This window comes from Camelus dromedarius, chromosome 4 (genome assembly GCF_036321535.1).
Source record: "Camelus dromedarius isolate mCamDro1 chromosome 4, mCamDro1.pat, whole genome shotgun sequence".
NCBI classification, from domain to species: domain Eukaryota; kingdom Metazoa; phylum Chordata; class Mammalia; order Artiodactyla; family Camelidae; genus Camelus; species Camelus dromedarius.
The window spans coordinates 81,066,016-81,084,925 of record NC_087439.1 but is presented as its reverse complement, the minus strand read 5'-3'; the positions used below and the strand labels follow the sequence as shown (position 1 = coordinate 81,084,925).

The following is an 18,910-nucleotide window of genomic DNA, read 5'->3' as shown; positions in this document are numbered from 1 at the left end:
TGGGACTCAGTTTCCCCTTCTGCCACTCCGCAGTGGGGAAAGGTGCCAGCCGGCTCCCGCCCCAGTCACCCAAGCTGTGCTTTGAAATCTAGCAAAATGCATTGTCCCCAGGGATTGGCTGCGAGGCAGGCGCTGCAGCTGTGAACCACGGGGCCAGAGCCCCATCTGCACCCCTCTGGGCTCTGAGTTCAAATGCTGCGAAGTCCAGGTTTTCAGACTTGGGAAAAGGCAGCCTGCGGCAGGAATGGCCAGCCAGGACCAGGTCAGTCGGACCCCAGGCCACTTGGTAATGCCCCCTCCTCACTTGGAGAGGTTGAAGATGACCAAACTCCTCCTGGGCTAGGGTTTGAGCTGGGGACTGGGGGTGAGGGGCTGGATGATCAGCTGTGGCTGCCTCCCTCCAGCCTGCGAGGGCCTGAGTGAGGCAGGAAATTAGAGCTAGGGAAGAGATTGAGATCACCGAGTCAAGCTCTGGGAAGGATTTTATTAAAAATTGTTGAGATTGGGCCTAGAGACTGTCCCCACCCAGGGTGCAGGTGGAGGGGAGGTAGGGGAAGGGGATGTGAGTCATGCTTCTTCCTGGGTCAGCTAAGGAAACCAAGGCCCAGATAGGGCCTGGTTGGAGCCTAACTTTCCATCTTAGGGAGCATTCTGATTTCTGGAGTGCAAGGAAGTGACTTCCATATCATACCGGAGGGGTGGTAGGCATGCAGGCAAGGGGCTGGACCTCCCCTAACTCCTAGGATCCCTTGATGGGCATTAGGATGAATGTCCCATGCTCCAGGATGATGTGAGTCCCAGGCTTGGTGAGTGGAGCATGGACAGGGCCTCAGCCGCCCTCACTCCTTGGCTGCACCCTTGTTCCCTGAACACCCTGAACTCTGGTATGTGGAGGCTCTGTGCCGCCCAGAACTCAAAGGCTGAGTGTGTATGGGGGAGGGGAGCAGGGAAAGGTGGTATGGCTTATCTGAACAGAGTCCCTGTGGCCAGCAGGGGCCAGACCCTGCCCTCACCCAGGGCTTACTACGACTCTGCTTTTTCTCTTCTGGTTGGCTCTTCTGGAGCCACTAGGGAGTCAGTCAGTCTCACCCTGACCCAGGTGGCAGGATTGTCCTCGGCTTCCCTCTCTGTGTCCCCCTGCCCCATCCTCGCTGCCCCAAGCTGGACCTGGGTCTGAGCAGCTGACCTTTTTCCTGGAGCTTCAGCACCAGCCCTTGGATAAGGAGTCAGGAGGAAAGGACAGCTAACACATCACCTCAACATGGGACCAGCCCATGTCCCTGTGCAACTGTATTGCTAGAGGAGCAGCAAGAAAATCCTTGATCCTCACGAGAGGTTGGGTCAGATGCCCTGGATTCCATTCTCACACGTATTAGTTGTATGACTCTGAGCAAGTTGCTGAACCTTTTTGTGCCTCAGCTGGTAGGAGGCTTAAATATGGTACTGCAATTAAGCATCTGGTTAGTTAATATTGATCTATCTGGGGACGGGGGCAGAGTGGCAGAGTCCAAGGGGGCCAAAGGATGCAGATGCGGTTACCGAGGGCTTTGGTGTCAGGTTCCTGTGTCCCATGCTGTTGGGAATCTGCTGTTGGTCATTGACGGGGAATCGCAGCACCAGCTCTGCACTTGCCTATCTGGTGGGAGGCTCTGGGACCTGCTGGGAGGAAGGCTGCGGTGCCTGTGGCCCCAGTGTGAAGGCAATGGCTGTAGCGTTGGCAGGAGAAAGCTGGCAGCATGACTCTGGTCTTACAGTGACTGGACAGTGGGTGCTTGGGAAAAAAATCTGGGGCCTGGGAGCCACTGCTCTGTGACCTCAGGTCCGTCCCACCCCCTCCCTCCACTGCAGTGGTTTCATCTCTTAGCAAGGGGGCTGGGTTAGGTGAGCGGTGCGTCATAGACCAAAGCCCCCTGGCAGATTTGTTTCATTTAAGCTGACAGAATGATTTGAAAAAAGAAAAAGCCAACCTTTAAAAATTCATATTTTTTTTCATATTTTGTATGAAAGTTTCATAAGATAATATAGATTTGGGGTTTTTCTTGAAAGATCAAAAGATCTGACAGTGTGGACTCATGTCGCTGTTGCCACAGTGGTTGTTGCTGCGGGGCGGGGTCCCCGTTAGCCGGACCTGCCCTCTCCAGGTCCCCGTAGACTCCTTGCCCACTCCCCTCATTTAATTTCTGTTGAGCCCCTGAAGGGTCTGACTGTGAGCCCTGGACTAGTTGAGCCTGGAGGTCTTTCCAGCTCTAATATTCTGTGACCTTCGGACTCTGTGGGCAGTGGTGACAGAGGAAAGTCTCGATGCCACAATAGGAGGTGGGCTGACAATGGGAAGAACTTTTTGATGGGCAAGTGTGGAAGGATAGAAAGAATGGATTGGAGGGAGCTGGGGCCTTGCCCTGGGAAATCCGTGGCATCACAGGAGGTGGAGCTGGAAGGAAACTTCGAGACCATCATCAGCTTGGTCAGTTTGCAGGTGAGGAAACTGAGGCTGGGAGAGGGCAGTGCCAGGCTCAGGCTTTGTTCCTGCCCTCACTCACCCTTCCCTCTACCTCAGCTCAGCCTGCCTCTGGTCCCAGCGCCAGCCCCAGAGCCCACAGTCCTGACTGTTTCTTCAACTGGTTGCTGACTGGAGGACAGTGAGCAGCAAGCAGGAAGGCTCTGTGTGCAGAGGGGAGAGAGGAGTTAAACACCAGCCGCTGCAGGAATGGCTGGGGCAGTGGGTGGCATGTCACAGGGTCGGGGCGCTTGCTAAGGCTCCTGGGACCCCAGCCTGGAAAACCCAGCCAGCCCACCGGCGTGTACCTGATGTCTGCTGCGTGTGAGACCCTGGTGCAGGCATGGGGTGGGGATCCTGGGATGGGTGATACTGATCCAGCCTGTGGAGAGTCTGCAGCCTGAGAGAGCTCGGAGGTGAGGGGGTGAAAGGAAGAGATGGTGCTGAAGATAGGTGGGTATTACAAGCATGTGCAAAGGTGTGCAAGCAAGGTGCACCCAACACCCTTTCAAGGGGGCCAGGGTGGGCTGGGAGGAAGATTTTGGAAGGGGATAGTAGATGATAAAAGTAGGAAAATATGTTAGGATCCATTGGTTGGTAGATTGAGTCATTGCTTCTTCTCATGGCTGGCACCTGCTGTATGCCAGGCTCTGGGGTTACAAACACAGGCTATGTCCTTGCCCAAGGAACTCTCCTCATGTGTGGGTGGGGGAGGGGATACCAGGCTGTGAAGGATGAATAATGGGTAACAAGCCTGAAAGCAGAGTCATTACATACAGATAGACACCTCAGATGGCAGAGTTGAGCATTCAACAGGGAAGGTGGTGGTTGGGTAGCTGGAAGTTCTTCCCAACAGTGAAAGGTTAAAATACAGGGGAGACCCCCATAGTCTTGGAAGAGAGGGGTGGGATTCTCGAAGGGGCCCCCCAGCACTAGCGTTCTCCACTCCCATTTTCAGTCCCAGCTGAGGGGACTGCAAAGGGAGCTGGCCTGGGGGCTGCAGGGACACTTTGGGCTGCATGGGAGGCCGGATGAGTTGGTGTCACTGTGACTTAGTCTTCGGTCTTGTTTTTCTTGTTTCTGGGAAGCCGCAAGGTGATTTCTCAGAACTCCAGAGATAGCTGCCGGGAGGCACATCTTCTAGTGACGCCAGCAGCAAAGGGCTTTGGGAGCAGGCAGGGGGAGATGGGTGGGAGTGGGCACTGGGACGTCAGGGCTGAGCTGGCTGTGCCCTTGAAGTTGCTGGGAGGCTGGCAGGGCTGGTGATGATGGCTAGGGGAGGGCCCCTGAGAACCACTCCTCCTTGATTACCCTACACTCCAGCCAGTGGAGAGAGGGAGGGTTTGCAGGAGTGTCTGTCTGTGGGCATCCCTAGAGATGGCTGCAGGGCCAGCTACATGTGGGACACTGGTCCATTTCAGTGTTGGCTGAACTGTCAATTGAACCCTGGCAGGCTTGGAAGGGATACCCAGGGGGCATTGTGGTTCTGGAAAGGGATGCAGGGTAGGGGAAGAAACTTTCATTGCCCCATAGCTCTGCAGAAGGACTTAGAAAGATGTGAGAAAGGACCCTGATTCCTCACCTTATAGCCTTCATCAGAGCAAAGATTCTTGACTCAGGTACCTGCTTAAGGAAGGACCAGAATTAGACATCTTGCTTTGGTATCCTCCCCTGACTTCTCGTATCACCAAGTAACAGAGGCCCTTGTGCAGTGCACAACTTGCACAGCTGCACGTGGCAGCCTGTTCCCAGATGAAGTGTGAATGTTTCCCTCTCATTCTGGGGTATCCCAGGTAGGTGTCCTGGCTGGACTATGGGCTGGGAGCCAGCACACCTGGCTGGGCAGGTCCACCTAAAGGGAGAGGCCAGTTGAAGAGATTGAACCTTGAAGTTGTGCCGTGTGTGGTGTTGACAGAGAGTGGTGAGGGCATGCTCTTGGGTGAGTGGGAGACAGAGGCAGGGGATATATAACCCTTTTCACATGTGGCCCGGGTCATGTACTGCATGCTGGTGTGTGTACATAGGAGCTCAAGCAGAGGACTTTCTTGCCAAGTTACTCAATCCAAGAAAATGGTCTCTGAGTGCCTGCTCTGGGTGGGGCCCTGTCCTCGGCATTCTGTGTGTTTATGTGAGTTGGACTGTGTGTCTTGGTGTGTGTGTGTCTACAGAAGGGGGTGGGGCTGAGCCCTCTTCCCCTCCCCTGGAAGGCTCCAAAAAATAGAGCTGATGATTCACCAGCCCCACCCACCCTCACTTGGTCCAGCTGCGGCCAGAGCTCCAAGAGGAAAGTTTTGGAGGGGAAGGTGGAGGGGGAGTTGAGACAATGAAGGCCCCGGGGGCAGGGGCAGATTTTGCTGGATTCCCCTTCAGTGAACCCTGGGAATGCATTTGGAACCTGTACCCCTCTTCTTCCCTGCTCTAGACCCCAAACTCTTGGCCCTGGGCTACGGTGTTGGTGTCGGGGAGGGGAGGAGAGGGGAGGGTTCGTTGGGGGGGTTGGGGGAGACCCTGTTTGAGGAGAAGTAGGCATGTGGAATGGTGGGAGGTGAAAACTGGGCCCAGGGAGGGGGAGCAGGGGAGGTGGAGGAGGAAGTGGGGAAATGCAAACCAAATGTTGGCCCAGGGCACAGTCAAGAAAAACAGACTCTCGCGGGAGCCTGCAGCAGGGCTCCCTTTAGGAACGGCAGGAAGGGCTGGGACAGATGTTTGGAGAAAAGAAAGAAAGGGGAAAAAAATGTAGGAAAAACTTGAAATGAAATCCACAGCTCAGAGGGGGCAGGGCCGTCCTCCAGCGGTCTCAAGCCTGGTTTCTTGCGAGTAAAGCATCGGGCTCTGAGCTTGCTGAAGGGGCACCAGGGCCTGACCTGGCTAAGTGTGTGTAAGCGAGCGTGTGTTCCAAGGGCGGGAGGGCATGTGTGTGATCTTGGAGATGGGATGGGGCCAAGGAACCCCAGGGCAGGCAGACTGTGCTGTCCCATGTCTGCCTGTCCATCCATCAAAGGTCGGGGGTGGGGGTCTGCAGTAAGTAGAACAGACTCCAGACGCCTGGTGGTGCCCAATCAAACCAGAAGGCAGAAGGAGCCTTGGGGGCTCACAGGGGCGGTGTGTCTGGGTTTGGGGGTGGCTTCTGCAGGGAGGGGCTGTCTCCTGCTTTGCCTCCTTTCCACCCCCTGTAAAGCAGAGCTTCTGACCCCCAAAGCCACTAGTGGAGCTGGGAGGAGGGAGGAGACAGGAGGCTGGGACAAGGGGGTGGAGTGGGGGAGGAGGAGGAGAAGGAGGGAGGGTGAGTTGGAGGCAGGCAGGGTGAGCTGCCGGGGCCGACAGATGCTGGCAGAGCCAGAGCAGCCGCTGCAGACTCAGAACTCCCTTCTGCCTACTCTGTGGGGACTGCGAGCTCAGGGGGACAATTTGCAGGCCCCAAGTGTTGCCCCAGACACGGGACCCATCGAAGATGACGTGGATCTGTCTGTCCTGCATGCTCTGGGTAGGTCCTGCTGCTCTAGCTAGGCGCTTGAACCCCACCCCCCCACCCCCACTCCTTCGACCTTAGCCTGAGGCTGAGAGAGCCTGTGGTGGGGGGAGTGTCGAAGGTGAGGGAGGGGGGGGTCTCTCTGTCTCTAAGGGATGGAAGGAAAGACTGACTTGAGTAGATCCTCAGCCTGAGTCTTTCCCCATCAACAGGGCCCAGGCCCTGGTTCTACTGGTCAGTACACCCCGGTCCCCACTGCTCTCTCCCCGAGTTGAGTTCAGGAGCTGCAAGTAGAAAGAAGTCATCAAAAAGTTGGATTCTTTTTGGAGCCTCTCCTGTCCCCACCCCCACTGCCACCCCCACACTGGGGTGAAAATTCTTTACCCCTCAGTTGCTCAGCCCATGAGTCTGAGGAAGGAGCAGTGGTAGGGGCCTGGGGAACAGGGGATATTGACCTAGAAAGTGAAATTTGGAGAAGCAGGGCTTGGGGTAGGCTCTGCTCAGATTCCATCAGTTTTATCCCAATTTCAAATTCTACCTGCTGCTATCCCTCCCTCCATAGCCCTCCCATCCTTACCAAGACCTCCCGACTCCCTCCTGTCTCAGAGGAGGAAGCCATGGCCTCCTCTCCCCCTTTTCTTGGCCCCGATTCAGGAAGGCGTGTGTTGGGGCGAGGTGCCTGAGGGGTGGGCAGGCAGGGTCTGGGGGCCACATGGTGATGGTGAAAAGTCTTAAGGCCAGTCAGGGGCAGAGGCTTCTGGGAGAGGGGGCTGGGAGGGGGCTGACTGCTGGAAGAGGGGAGGGAGTAAGGGTGAGACCCCTTCCTCAGAGGGGCTCCGCTGCTGTCTGGGCCAGGAGAAGGCATGCACAGGGGTCAGGAGGGCGAGGAAGTCATCCCTGGCTGAGGTTAATGTTGGTCTCAAAGAGAATGATGGCTGGTTTGGGGGAGGGGGCTTCAGGCCCAGGATCCAGATGTGGCCTTTCCTGCCCCTTGCCCTGTTTCGGCCAGTCCTGGGGAGGGTTCTCTTTGGCCCAGGCAAGCCCAGGCTGAGGACAGTGGTGGGAGATCAGACTTGGGCAGCCAGGTGTACTTTGGGCAGAGAGGGGAAGAGGGGAAGAGGGGAAGGGGCTGGGCTGAGAGGGTTTGGGTGGAGTGTGGGGCTTGGGTGCAGGCACGGGTCTGAGTAATAGATTGAAGGTGTCTGGAGAGTCCTGCGCAGAGGAGGCATCAGGGGTTCATTGGGCTGGTGTTGACATCTGTAAAATGGGAGCAAGTTCATCTCTCCAGGCCCTTCTGGCTCCTTGGGACAGGCTCTGGGAGGCCTGCGGACTATGCTGAGGATAGAGGTGGGCAGGGAGGGAGGCCTGCAGTGGGCAGGATGGCAGTTGGACTTCCAGGGGTGATGTGCTGCTGTGGATGGAGGAAGGGCCACGTCAGCAGAGAGGCAGTGGGAGAAGCGTTTCTTGGCTGTGAGCCTCAGTTTCCCTGTTGGTGAGATGAAGCTGATGGAGTGGGGTGCAGTAACCCTGTCCATGTTTCTTCTCTCCCCGAGACCTGGGAGAGGGGACAGGGGACCAAGGGCAAGTGTGGATTCTGTGACTTCTCTGAGGCCTTCCCTTTGCTCCTTTTTCTGCCCCCTCTCCTAGTGCCTTCCCAGCCCCTGTCCTGCCCCCACCCCCCACCACTGGGGTTGTGGGACAGCCGAGTGGGCAGGTTTCTGTGGGAATGGGAAGCAGCTGGTGGGAGTGGGCTGGGCAGAGGGTGTTTTCTCTCCGTCCAGCCCCAGCCTGGATGCCCACCGGCAGGATGGGCCCAAGTCTGGCATTGGGTGGACTGGCCCAAGGCCACAGTCCTGGCCCCATCAAGCTTCTTATCCCCCTCCTCCAGTCATCCAAGGCTATTGTACCAGAACTTTCCTCCTTTCTGGATGGGCCTCTGTGGGACTGGGGTGTGTGTTTGTAGCAGGGAACGAAGGGATAACCAGTGCCAATTATGGATGGGGGCATGGAGGTCCTGGAGACCAGGTGTTGCTTCTGCCTTGAGAGGCACCTGGTGGTGGGAAGTGTGTGGACTTTGACACCAGGCAGGATTAGGCTCAGATCCTAGTTTTGTCATTTACCAGATGGGCAGCCTTAGGTGCAACAGCTTCCTTCTTGAGCCTCAGTTTTCTGACCCGTTAAGCGGGGAGAATAATCCACACTTTTTGTCCGGCTCGGGTGAAGACAGAGACAATGTACATCCAAAGACCAGGCACCCAAGCACACAGTAGGTGTTCAGGAAATGCCGGTCCCTCCCCTACTCCATACCCCTCTGCTAGGCTTATGGGATTCCCTATATCCCAGATCTGATGTGGGGGAGGATCTCCCCAGGAATAGCTGCAGACAGTTCAGTCTAGAAGTAATCTATCTGTAGCACATGGTTTTAACAAGCTCTAGGAATAAAAATCACTTTATTAGCTGGGGAGCATAGCTATATATTATGCATAACTTGATTTTTTTTTCTTCAAATGCTCCCACTTGCTATTACATTTTCAAGTATGGTTTATTTAGAGAACAATTACATGCTATTAATTGAGGCTTTTTGTGTTGCCCAGATGGAGTTAGAGCTGCAGGCTCTTCCTTCTGGAGGGGCTCATTCTATTCCTGGGAACTGGGAAGAAGCTTATTAGATGGGGCTGAAAGAACCCCCAGGCAGGACTGAAGGCCAAGTCCAGCCCTGACCCCTCCCTGAGCAAGCCTTGTGGCCTCAGGCTCGTCACTTGACTTCTAGGCCTCACCGAAGCTTGGATGGTGTTCTCTGAGGCCACTTCCAGCCACAGACAAGGAAGCGTTCTCTTTGCTGGGGCCTGTGTGCTTCCCAGCGCCAAGCACATGTTTTTGTTGGAGAGTCCTCATGGGCCCCTGGTTTCCTGGTGGGCAGTTCTTGCCCTGTACACCCCAGCCTGACCACTTGGTCCTGAGTTCACTCTCTGGAGTTTTGTTGGCCCGTAAGGGCTGTGCCCACCGTGGGTTTGGGAGCTAGTCTGGGCTGCATGAGACTGATCAGGGTCTGAAATAAAACACTCCTTTTGTAAAATTTTTCAAAATGACGTTTGAGGTACAAAGTCCAGGAGAAATACCGTCCTGTTTTTGGGCAGTGTTCAGAGGAAGTGTGGCGCGCTGGCCGAGAGCTCAGTGCCTGGGTTTCATCCTGGCCCTGTCAGTTGGGAGTTCTGTGACCTTAGGCCAGTAGCTCCAAATCTCTGTCTCGCGGTTTCCTCACCTACTTATAGGGTCGTTAGGTTTTAAATGAGCCAATATATGTAGAATAGTGTCTCCTTCCCAGTAAGAGCTTGAGAAATGTTAGCTCTTTTCATCTGATAGCACATTTTCAAGGCCATGCAGCAAGTTTGTCAGAACTAGAACCTGGATCTCCTGCCTCCCCAGCCAAGGCTTCCTTTCTGGGAATACTTTAGCGCAGAGCATGTGGGGTCAGTGAGAATGGAGGTAAGGAAGATGTGAAGGCCCAGAACATGCAGGCCTTTTCCTGCAAGTAGCTTGCACAGGGTCAGAGCACGGACTTGGGTGCAAATCCTGGCTCTGCCGCTTGCTAGCTGTGTGGTCCCGGCAGCTGTTGAACTTCTCTGTGCCTTACCTGTGTCCATTTCCTTGAGTTTCACAATTTCATTTGAACCTCACTGTGATTCTGGGAGGTAGGAAGGCCAGGGAGCTCCAGTTTCTAGCCAAGGTGAAAGAGACCCACAGAGGGGAAGTGGCCTGCCCAAGGGACCACAGGGCCACTGGGTTCAGTGCTCCTGCAGAGAGGAAGGGTATGGGCTGGGGGCTTTGCAGCTCTGCGTTGAGGGGTTGGTGGTGAGCAGCCCAGGGATAGGAAGTGGTGAGCACTGTGATGAAGAAACCATGCAGTCGTTGGGCCATGTGAGCCCCCACCCACCCACGTTCCCGTCCATCTACCTCACAAATGATTACAGGTGCCAACTTTCTTCAAGAAACTTGCAAATATTAGGCAGATGATTGCAATAAGATGGGTGTTACCAGGAGGATGGGGGTCGGGTTATAGCTCAGTGGTACAGTGCGTGCTTAGCATGCATGAGGTCCTGGGTTCAATCCCCAGTACCTCCATTAAAAATAAATACACATTGTGCTGTACACCAGAAACTGACACAACGCTGTTGTTATGTACTTCAGTTAAAAAAATTATAAAAAGGAATAAAAAAATAAATATACAAGTAATATCTTAAAAAATAAATACAGGTGTTTAAAAATAAATTTTAAAAATGTTAAAAAAAAAAAAAAAGATGGCTGTTACCAGGAGGGAAACTGTGGGGACATTTAAAGGAGGATCTAACCTAGATTAGGGGAGAGGAAGATGTATCAGGAAAGACCTGTCCGGAGGTGAACTTTAAAATAGCTCCAGCGATGAAGCTGAGACCTCAGAAATCCAAGTGCAGGAAGAAAGAATAATTGAAGAAGAATGAGGCGGAGTAAAGTGGCCAGTAGACGGCCTTTGGACCGAAGGGCACTGACGATGTAACTGCCGGGGCTCCTCCAGGTCACATGGACGGCAGCTGTCAACACACCCTTGGAAGTGGTGGTAGTGCCATGGTTAGGGACTTGGGGACCCTGTCTCAGACTCAGATTTGAATCTTCCATCCCGCCTTCCCTGTATGTCTCAGAGCACATTCCTCAGCTTCATCGTAGGATGTTGTTGTGAGGATTCAATGATGGAACCTGTGCCAGCCCCTTGCCATTTTGTCAGGCCCATTCATGGGAGCTTAGATGACCCACATATCTGCACCCTCCCATTCCAGGAGATGATTTCACTTCAGAGCACAAGAAAGGGACTTGGGACTTGGTGCTCAAAAATGGTGGGATGTGGTTTACGACGAAGCCAAGGGGAGAGAGAGACAGGCAGTCTGATGGAGAAGAGATGATTCAGCTCAGGAAGCCAAGTCAGGGGCAAGGGCTACCGGGGAGAATCCCAGGCTTCCCAAGCCTCCGTGTGCTCCTCTGTCACGGGGGAGCGCAGTTAAAGCCACTGTCTGCATCCTCCATCCCGTGGAGATCCAGGGCTTCTCAGTATCAGAGAGCTTTCTCCTTGGCCAGGTGATGCCAGCACCTGGTGTCTGTGGTGAGTGAAGGGGCGGAGCCCGTGTTCTGTCCTCTGAGGGCTGGACAATGGGAGTGGGTGGAATTACACTAGAAGGAACCAAGGTCAGGCAGCAAATCCATCTGGTTTGCTCCTTCTGACTTGTTCAGGGCTCCTGCTGTTCTGGACCCAGGGGACACGGAGCAGCATGACATGCAGATGCTTGTGCCCAGTGGGCTAGTCCAGCACACACAGGCACGTCAGCACAAATCAGAGCCCATTTCCAGTAAGCACTTACTACATGTCAGGCGCTATTCCAACCACTTTTCAGGCATTGCATCCTTGTGATCCTCACAACCTAGGAGCGGTTGCTATGATTAGCCCACTCAGCAGATTAGTAAAGTGAGGCAGACAGGGGTTAAGCACCTCGCCCAGGGTCACTGAGCTAACAAGTGGGGAAGCAGGAATCCGTCAGATTGCACAGAGCGCTGTGATGGGGCATGAAGCACGTGCAGTGGAGGAAAGGAAGGGACACTCGGCGGCGCTTAGCCTGGACCGAATCGTGAGGAAATGACCAGACAAATCGAGATGCTGAGGGACAGACAGTCTGTCAAGGAGCCTGGACTCTTCAAAAAAGTCAGGGTCATAAAAGAGAAATCAAAAGGTAAAGCAGTGTGTCCACATGAAAGAGGAAAGAAACGCAGCAACTAAATGTAATGCAAGACCTTGATCGGATTCTGAGTCCAAAATAAAATCAAATGCAAAGAGCCAGATCTAATGGGTGCATTGTGGCAAAAGGGGAGATTAGACTATGAACTGAAGATTAGGTAACAGTATCATATCGATGTCGAATTTCCTGAGAGCGGTAGTTATACTGGGCTGAGGTAGGGGACAGAGACAGAGAACAAGCTTGGGACTGAAGTGGCGAAATGTTAACAACTGGTGAATCGAGGCCAAGGGCTTACGTATGTTCATCTTTTTCAGAGTTTTAAAACTTTTCATAGTGGAAAAAGAAGACAGGGGTGGGGAGACTGATTTTGACAGAGGTGCTGGGAGGTGGTATCTGGGAAGAGCTCCCTGAGGGGATGAGGTTTGAATGAGGCCTTCGAAGATGCCTAGAAGCTGGACAAGCTGAGAGGGAGGAAGGGCATTCCAGGAAGAGGGAACAGCAGGGTGGAGGCTCAGAGGTGGATGCAGGGCAGGGAGTTGGGGAGCTTGGTGTAGGGGTTGAGATGGCCTGATGGGTGGGGTATGGACCGAGGCTGCTTCCCTGCTGACTCAAGGGAATGCAGGTTTTACCTTGGATGCATGGGAAGGCGTGGAAACATTTTGGGGTGAGTGGGGTTGTCAGTGGCCCCACAGAGCTGTGCTCCTTAGAGGCTGTGTGGGGAGGAGGGGCACAGTGTCGAGGGGCCCATGAGGCTGTTACACCAGTCCCAGGCAGAAGTGACAGGGCCTCCAATTGGGCAAAGGTAGTGGAATGAAAAAGCACTGGAGGCCAAGAGAGTGTTTGGGAAGCAAAATTTACAGTATGGCAACCGGTTGGATTGGAGGGTGGAGGGCCGGGAAGAGGTGAGAGTGACTCAGAGTTTTCCACCTAGGGCGACCAGGAACATGGTCTGGCCATTAGCTGGCTGGGGGATTTGCAGGGTGGGCGGGTGGTTAAGGAACTTCGGGGTGTACATGAAGCTGAGGTGGACTTGAGGGGGAGCTTGCATTTGAGGTGCTGGGGGACTCCCAGATGCCAGGCTGCAACTTCATTGGGAGTCCCAGTCTTCTCCACAGAAATGATGGCTGATGCCAACCAGGGCCTGGTGTCCCAACCCAAGGTGACAATACATGGAAGGGTGGATGGCCAGGAGGCAGGGTGAGGACCAAATGATCCTCCAGGTCTGTCTTGGACCTGCTTTTTGGTGACTCTCCCAAGACTCACTGGCTTGCAGGCATCTGCCCTCTGGCCTCATCATCTGGGCTCCTAGTGTTGGCCCAGGGAGCCTAATGGCCAGGGCTGAGGAGATTTCTTGGGGAGGAGGCAGGAGTTCATGAGCTGGAGGACCCCTAATGTTATTAGCCCCTTTTCATCACCACCACCCCCCCCACCACACTGCCCCATGGGGCTGGGAGGAACCAACAAACAGCCATTCCCACCCCAAGGCCAAGGACTCCTGCCAAGGCTGCCCAAACCAGATGTGCCACACCCCTCTGGCAGGAAGCTTGGCTGAACAGAGGGTGGGAGGAAGAGATCCCCTAGAGGCCCAGGAAAGCCCTTCAATGCTGGATGGGCTTGTTCCGGGGCTAGGGCTCTGGGCTTGGAGAGTGGGGAAGAATGACTTCTGGCAGGGACCCCTCCCCTCTTCTGGGCTCTGGCTCTCAAGGGTGTTGGAAAGACCAGGCAGCTCCTGCCATGCTGGGCCTCCTCTGAGTTTCCCCCAGGTCCATTAGGAGCTAATCCAGCAAGGGAGGGGCTGGGTGTGCTTTGTGAGGCTGTCTGCCACTTGTCGGGGAAAATGATGATCATTGTCATAACAAGCCGCTACCCTCGAGCTTGGGGCTTTATGGGCTCATCCACGTGCTCTGCCTGTGCGTGCAGGGTGACCGTGGGCGAAGGCAGGGTAGGTACTAGACCCTCGTTTCTCTTCTTCCTCTGGGCTTTGACATGTGATTGTTGGGAAGTTCTCGTTCCCCCGAGGCTAATTGTGCATCCTGGTGGTTCTTGCCCACGGGGTTTGCTTTGCCTTCAGTAACTTCACAGCTCGTGTCTGGCCCCTTCTTACAGTGACAGATCCTGCGGGTATTTGATAAGAGACTTACCCACCCTAGACTTTCTCCTTCCTCATCCTGGGGAGCCTTCACACCTGTGCATCTGACTCTTTCAACAAGATTACCAGACATCCCAGTTTATACCCGGGGAAGCCAGTGCTGGCAGAGTCGAGGTCATGACCTGGGGTCACTTGCCCGGGCGTGGCTGAGCTGGTCTCCTCGCTCCTGCTGGGGTTGCCCAGCCTCTCATGGAGGGCGATGTCTTGCTAGACATCCTTACATCATCTCGTTAGATGTAACCATGTCCCATCCGCAGATCCCACAGTCCCTTCATCTCAAACTGGCCCATTATTTCCCCTACACTGTGTACACTCGGACTGTCTTGTCCACATTTCATCTGGGGACTATGAGGTCCAGAGAAAGCCACTGTGGTGTTTTCAAGGCCTAAAAAGCAGGTCTCTAGACTCCCCTCCCAGGGACCCCTTAGTCAGAGAGGCAGGATGGGGTGGAGGTGAGGGGAAGGAGCGTGCCAGGTCACCCCCAGGAGCAGCTTAGGAAGGCTGCGAGAGAGGCCAAGGAGTGTGTCTGAACCCTGTTCCTGCTCTTCAAGGCCAGGCGAGAGGAGATTTCATAAACTCATATTTTATGGGATTGGGTCGGCAGGGTAGGCAAGCCCAGGGCCCAGGGGAGAAGGCTGGGTGTTTGCTTGTCAGCCTAGAAGCCTCTGCCTGCTCCCCATCTGTTCTCTGGGCAGTGGGACCCTCTTTGGGGAAATTCCACTACCCCAACTATGCTTTAGGGAAGAGACCTCTTTCCCTGGGCTTTGGGGGAAGGGCTGGATTGGGGATGAAGGCAGAGAAGTCTGGGGGATAAGCTGGAAAAGGGAGCTTTGTCAACTTAGTGGGGTGGGAGAGGTAAGCTTGGAAGCGGCAGAGTAGGACTGAGATGACCGTGCTCTAGGTCTTCCTGCCTTCCTCCCCAGACAGGCCTTACACTGAATGCCAAGGCCCCTCCCTGTGCCTCCTCCCATCCCTGGGCTGTGCTGTTGACCTAGGGCTGGATCCCCTCCCCGCAATGTCTGTGACCGAGATCATTTGGAAGGCTGCCAGCCAGGGGCTGAGATGGGAAAACAGGGGAGGTGTGACCTCAGAATGGAGGGGATTCACTTGCCTCTCCTTGTGGGATGGGGACACTGAGTGAAGTCCAGAGCTGGGCAGTGCCCTGCCTTCTACCGCGCAACCTGACACCTCTCCTAGAGCCGTCTTTGGAATATCAGAACCCTGGCCCGGCTGCCTGGCCCAGCCACCGGGGGGCACTGCTGGGCTCCTGCACCCACTCCTGGCTCCACCACCCTTTGCTCTCTCTGACTCTGCCCTGGGCTTTATCTGTTCCTTCCTGCCTCTCCACCGTCTCTGTCTGCCTGTCTCTGAATTTTGAGACAATCTAAAACTTCAGAAAAGTTGCAAATACGGTGCAAAGAATTTTTTCCCCCTGAGCTGTTTGAGAGTAAGTTGCTGGTATGATGCCCTACTACCCCTACATACGTTCCTGTTTTCCTACAAGGACTTTTCCTACCTAACCTGACACAGCCATCGAAGTCAGGATAGTGACATTGCTGCGTGACTGCCTTCTCATCCTCCGACCCCACTGAAGTTTGGCCAGTTGTCCCAGTGATGTCCTTCAGGGGCATGGAAAGAATCCAATTCAGAAGCGGCTGTAACATTTGGTTGTCACATTGATTTAGTCTCGTTCCGTCTGGAAACCTCCTCGGTCTTTCCTTGACTTTTGTGACCTTGTCACTTTTGAAGATTAGAAGCCATTTAATTGGTAGACTGCCCCTCCATTTGGGTTGGTCTGATGTTTCCTGCTGATTAGGTTCAGCTTGTGTCTGTTCGGCAGGAGCATCACGAAAGTGATGTTCTGTTCTCAGACTGTCTCCTCTGTGGCACACGGTCTCCACTCATCCCATTACTGGTGATGTTAACTTTGATCGCTTGATTTAAGTGGAGTCTGCCAGGGAAAATTACTTTTTTCCCCTTTGTAATTTATAAGTATGATATGGGGAAGTGCTTTGAGACTCGCAAATGCTCTGTTTCTCATCAAACTTTTGATGTATTCACTTATTTCACGTATCAGTGCAGGCTCATTTAAGCCATTACTATCATTATGTATTTGATGCTCAGATCTTCCCAGTCTGAGGGGCCCCTTCAAGCTGGCTTCTGTGTCCTTTTGTCTGTCTCTCCCCCTTTGATTCTCTGGTTCCCTTTATAGTCTCCATGTGTTTCTATCTAAACTCTCTCACTCTCGGTGCGTGCTTGTTCGTCTCTGTCTTTGTCTCTGCCTTTATCTTGGTCCTGTTTTTTTCCCCTCTCTGTCTGAGTCTTGCTTTTGTCTGTCTTTCTCTCTTTTCTCTCTCTCTCCTCTCTCTCTCCCTCTATCTCTCTCTGTATCTTTGTCTTTTTCTCTGTCTCTGACACTGTCTTTGTCTCTCTTTCCCCCCTCTACCTCTCTCTGTCTTGCTGGCTTTCCGTCTCTCTCATTTTGATCATTTTCCTCTCCGTGTCTTCCGCGGCTCAGTCTTGTTTGCCCAGGACTCACCACTGCAGGGTCTTCAGCTGGGGGTCCTGGACGCGCTGGGTTTGTGGGACACTGTCAGCCACCCTCGTCTGAACACACAGAGCTGGAAGGCTCTGGAGCAGGGTGCAAGGAGGGGGATTGGAGGAGAAGAACCCTCTCCCTGGAACTGCGGGGTCTGTGATCATGTCTGTGTCCATGTGTGTGCAGAGGGCGGGGAGAGGAAGCGTCATGTCTGTGTTCTGCTGGCCCCTGCTGCTGGAGCCGGGAAATGAATCACGTTAGACACCAGGGTGAGGTCCTTGGAGAGGACAGTGCGTGCGTGCAGGGCATGACTTCCTGGGGAGTCCTCTGAAAGGGGAGCTTTCCCAGTCTGTGCCTGGGCTGGGGGCCGCGGGTGGGAGGATGTTGGTCCTAAGCAGTGTAGGCACAGGACTTTGCGCTTAGAGTGCATTTCCATATCTGGTCATAAGGGGTGTGGGGTCCAACCTCATGCTGTCTGGAGGGGGAGACTGAGGCTGGTGGTAGCGGTGGGCTGGCTACTGGCCCAGGGCTCACGGCAAGTCAGACCCAGAGAAGGCTTGACTGCCAGCCCGCCTCTCATTTCATGTGTGTGGTGGTGTAGTCTCAAAAAAGATATTTAACCTATCAATATCTTTATAATTCAAAGCATAGCATATAAAAATAAAGATGGAAGATGCCTTCTAGGCTGGGGCAGGGGGCGGTAGTGAGGGTGAGGGAGAGAACTGAGGGGCCCAGCACTCTGGGGACGTGGGTACAAGATTCAGGGCCACCCACAGTGGAATGGATGAGTGAGCTGCGGGCACAGGATGGAAGACCACACAGCGATGGGAAGGAAGGAGCCACTTCTCTATGCGACCACGTGCATGAATCCCACAGATCCTTGCTGAGCAGAAGAAGCAGACACATACTGTGTAATTCCACTCATATAAAGTTTAAAACCTGGCAGAATGGATCTTTGGTGATGGAAGTCACAATAGTATTTACCTTGGGGTGACAGGGACTGGGATGGCCACGGGGGAGCCTCCTGGGGTGAGGTTCCATGAGGCGCATGTGTGTCAAATTGTATTGAGCAATAAGTTTAAACTTAGTGCACTTTGCTAATAAAGTAAAATTTAAGAACATGATTAAGAAACCACAGAGGGGCCTGTGGTCCCTGGGTGTGGGGTTTCCAGTTATCTGTTCCCACTTCAGTCTGGGAGCCTGAGTCGCACCCATAGCCTTCTCTGTCCCTGGGCACCTCCTCCCAGAAGTGGGCTCAGGCCTCTCACAGCTGAAGGGGCTCTCGCCTCTCCTTTTTCCCAGGGTCCGCCTGCTTCTCCCCAGTCCCCCGGCTCTTTCCCCAGGAGCCCTGCCTTCTGCCCAGGCCTGACCACTGTTCCTCTCCTCCCACAGCCCGAGGATCTGGAGGCCCCCAAGAGTCACCACTTCAAGGTGAAGACATTCAAGAAGGTGAAGCCCTGTGGGATTTGCCGACAGGTCATCACCCGGGAGGGTTGCACCTGCAAAGGTGAGCAGCTGGCTGGGCCATGGGGGTGAGGAGCATGTCTTCATGGGAAGGAAATGGCCTGGGGCCCAGGTCAGGCTGGGACTTGGCTTTATGGATGTCCTTGGGGTCCCGACTTGGTGCCTGGTTCTCCTCTGGGAGGGGATGCTGAGCACATGGATGGCAAGCGTGTGGGTATGTTTGGACGGCATATGGCAGGTGTGGATGGCATGAAGGGGTATGTGGATGGCATACAGATGGCATGCAAATGGCCTGGAGGAGGCGTACGGATAGTATGTATTGGCAGGTGGCTGGTGTGTGGTTGGTGTGTGGAGGTCATGTGGAAGGTTTGTGGGTGGTGTGTGCCCGGCACTGGGGATACTGCAAAGACACCAAGCCACAGTCCTCCCCCTGTGGCAGCTTAGGGGTGAGTTTAAGAGGACCCATGTTCACCCTTGGAGAAGGGCCTGCTGGCTGCCAGGCTTTTGCAATGACTGTTCTCATGTGTTCATGGAACGGCCTGGGGTTTGCTGTCACTGCTGCCAGGGGAGTCAGTGTCTTGTCCCAGATTACACAGTGAAGTCAGCAGGAGGCCCCTGCACCCGATCTTGGTGACTGACACCACCCACCCCGATGTCCCACCAGATGCCTCCCTGTCCCTCACCCCTGCCTCCCATCCATCCCCAGCCCCCTCCTCCATGCGGCTTGAGTTGCTGGGCTTCTCTGCAGCCAATTCAGGCAGCTGGCATCTCTCACCTCTTGCAGCCCCTCTGCCTCTCGCATCCTGACCCCCCTCTCCAGCCCACCTCTGCACCAGCTTCCATGTGGATCTAGTCCTGTCAGTTCCCTGGGTAAAGCCTTGGCAGCCCCGACACCCTCAAGACCAAGCACAGACCCTTTCCTGCGGCCGCATGGCCTGGCAGTCCACCCATTGCGAGCTCTCTGACCCATGTCCTCCAGCCCCCAAGGCCATAGTGAAACAAGCTACACCTTGCACACTTCTCGAATATGCCA

General features: G+C 54.5%; 1 protein-coding gene across 3 annotated transcripts in view; it reads left to right on the top strand.

Moving 5' to 3' along the window:
* The first annotated feature begins 17,805 nt into the window (after positions 1 to 17,805).
* Positions 17,806 to 18,910, top strand: part of TNS1 (tensin 1) — a 174,673-nt gene continuing 173,568 nt past the window's right edge. For all 3 annotated transcript variants that reach the window (XM_064485161.1, XM_031452142.2, XM_064485155.1), the window contains exon 1: positions 17,806 to 17,920. The gene's annotated coding sequence lies outside the window, so the exon portion shown is untranslated. The remainder of the gene's footprint in view (positions 17,921 to 18,910) is intronic.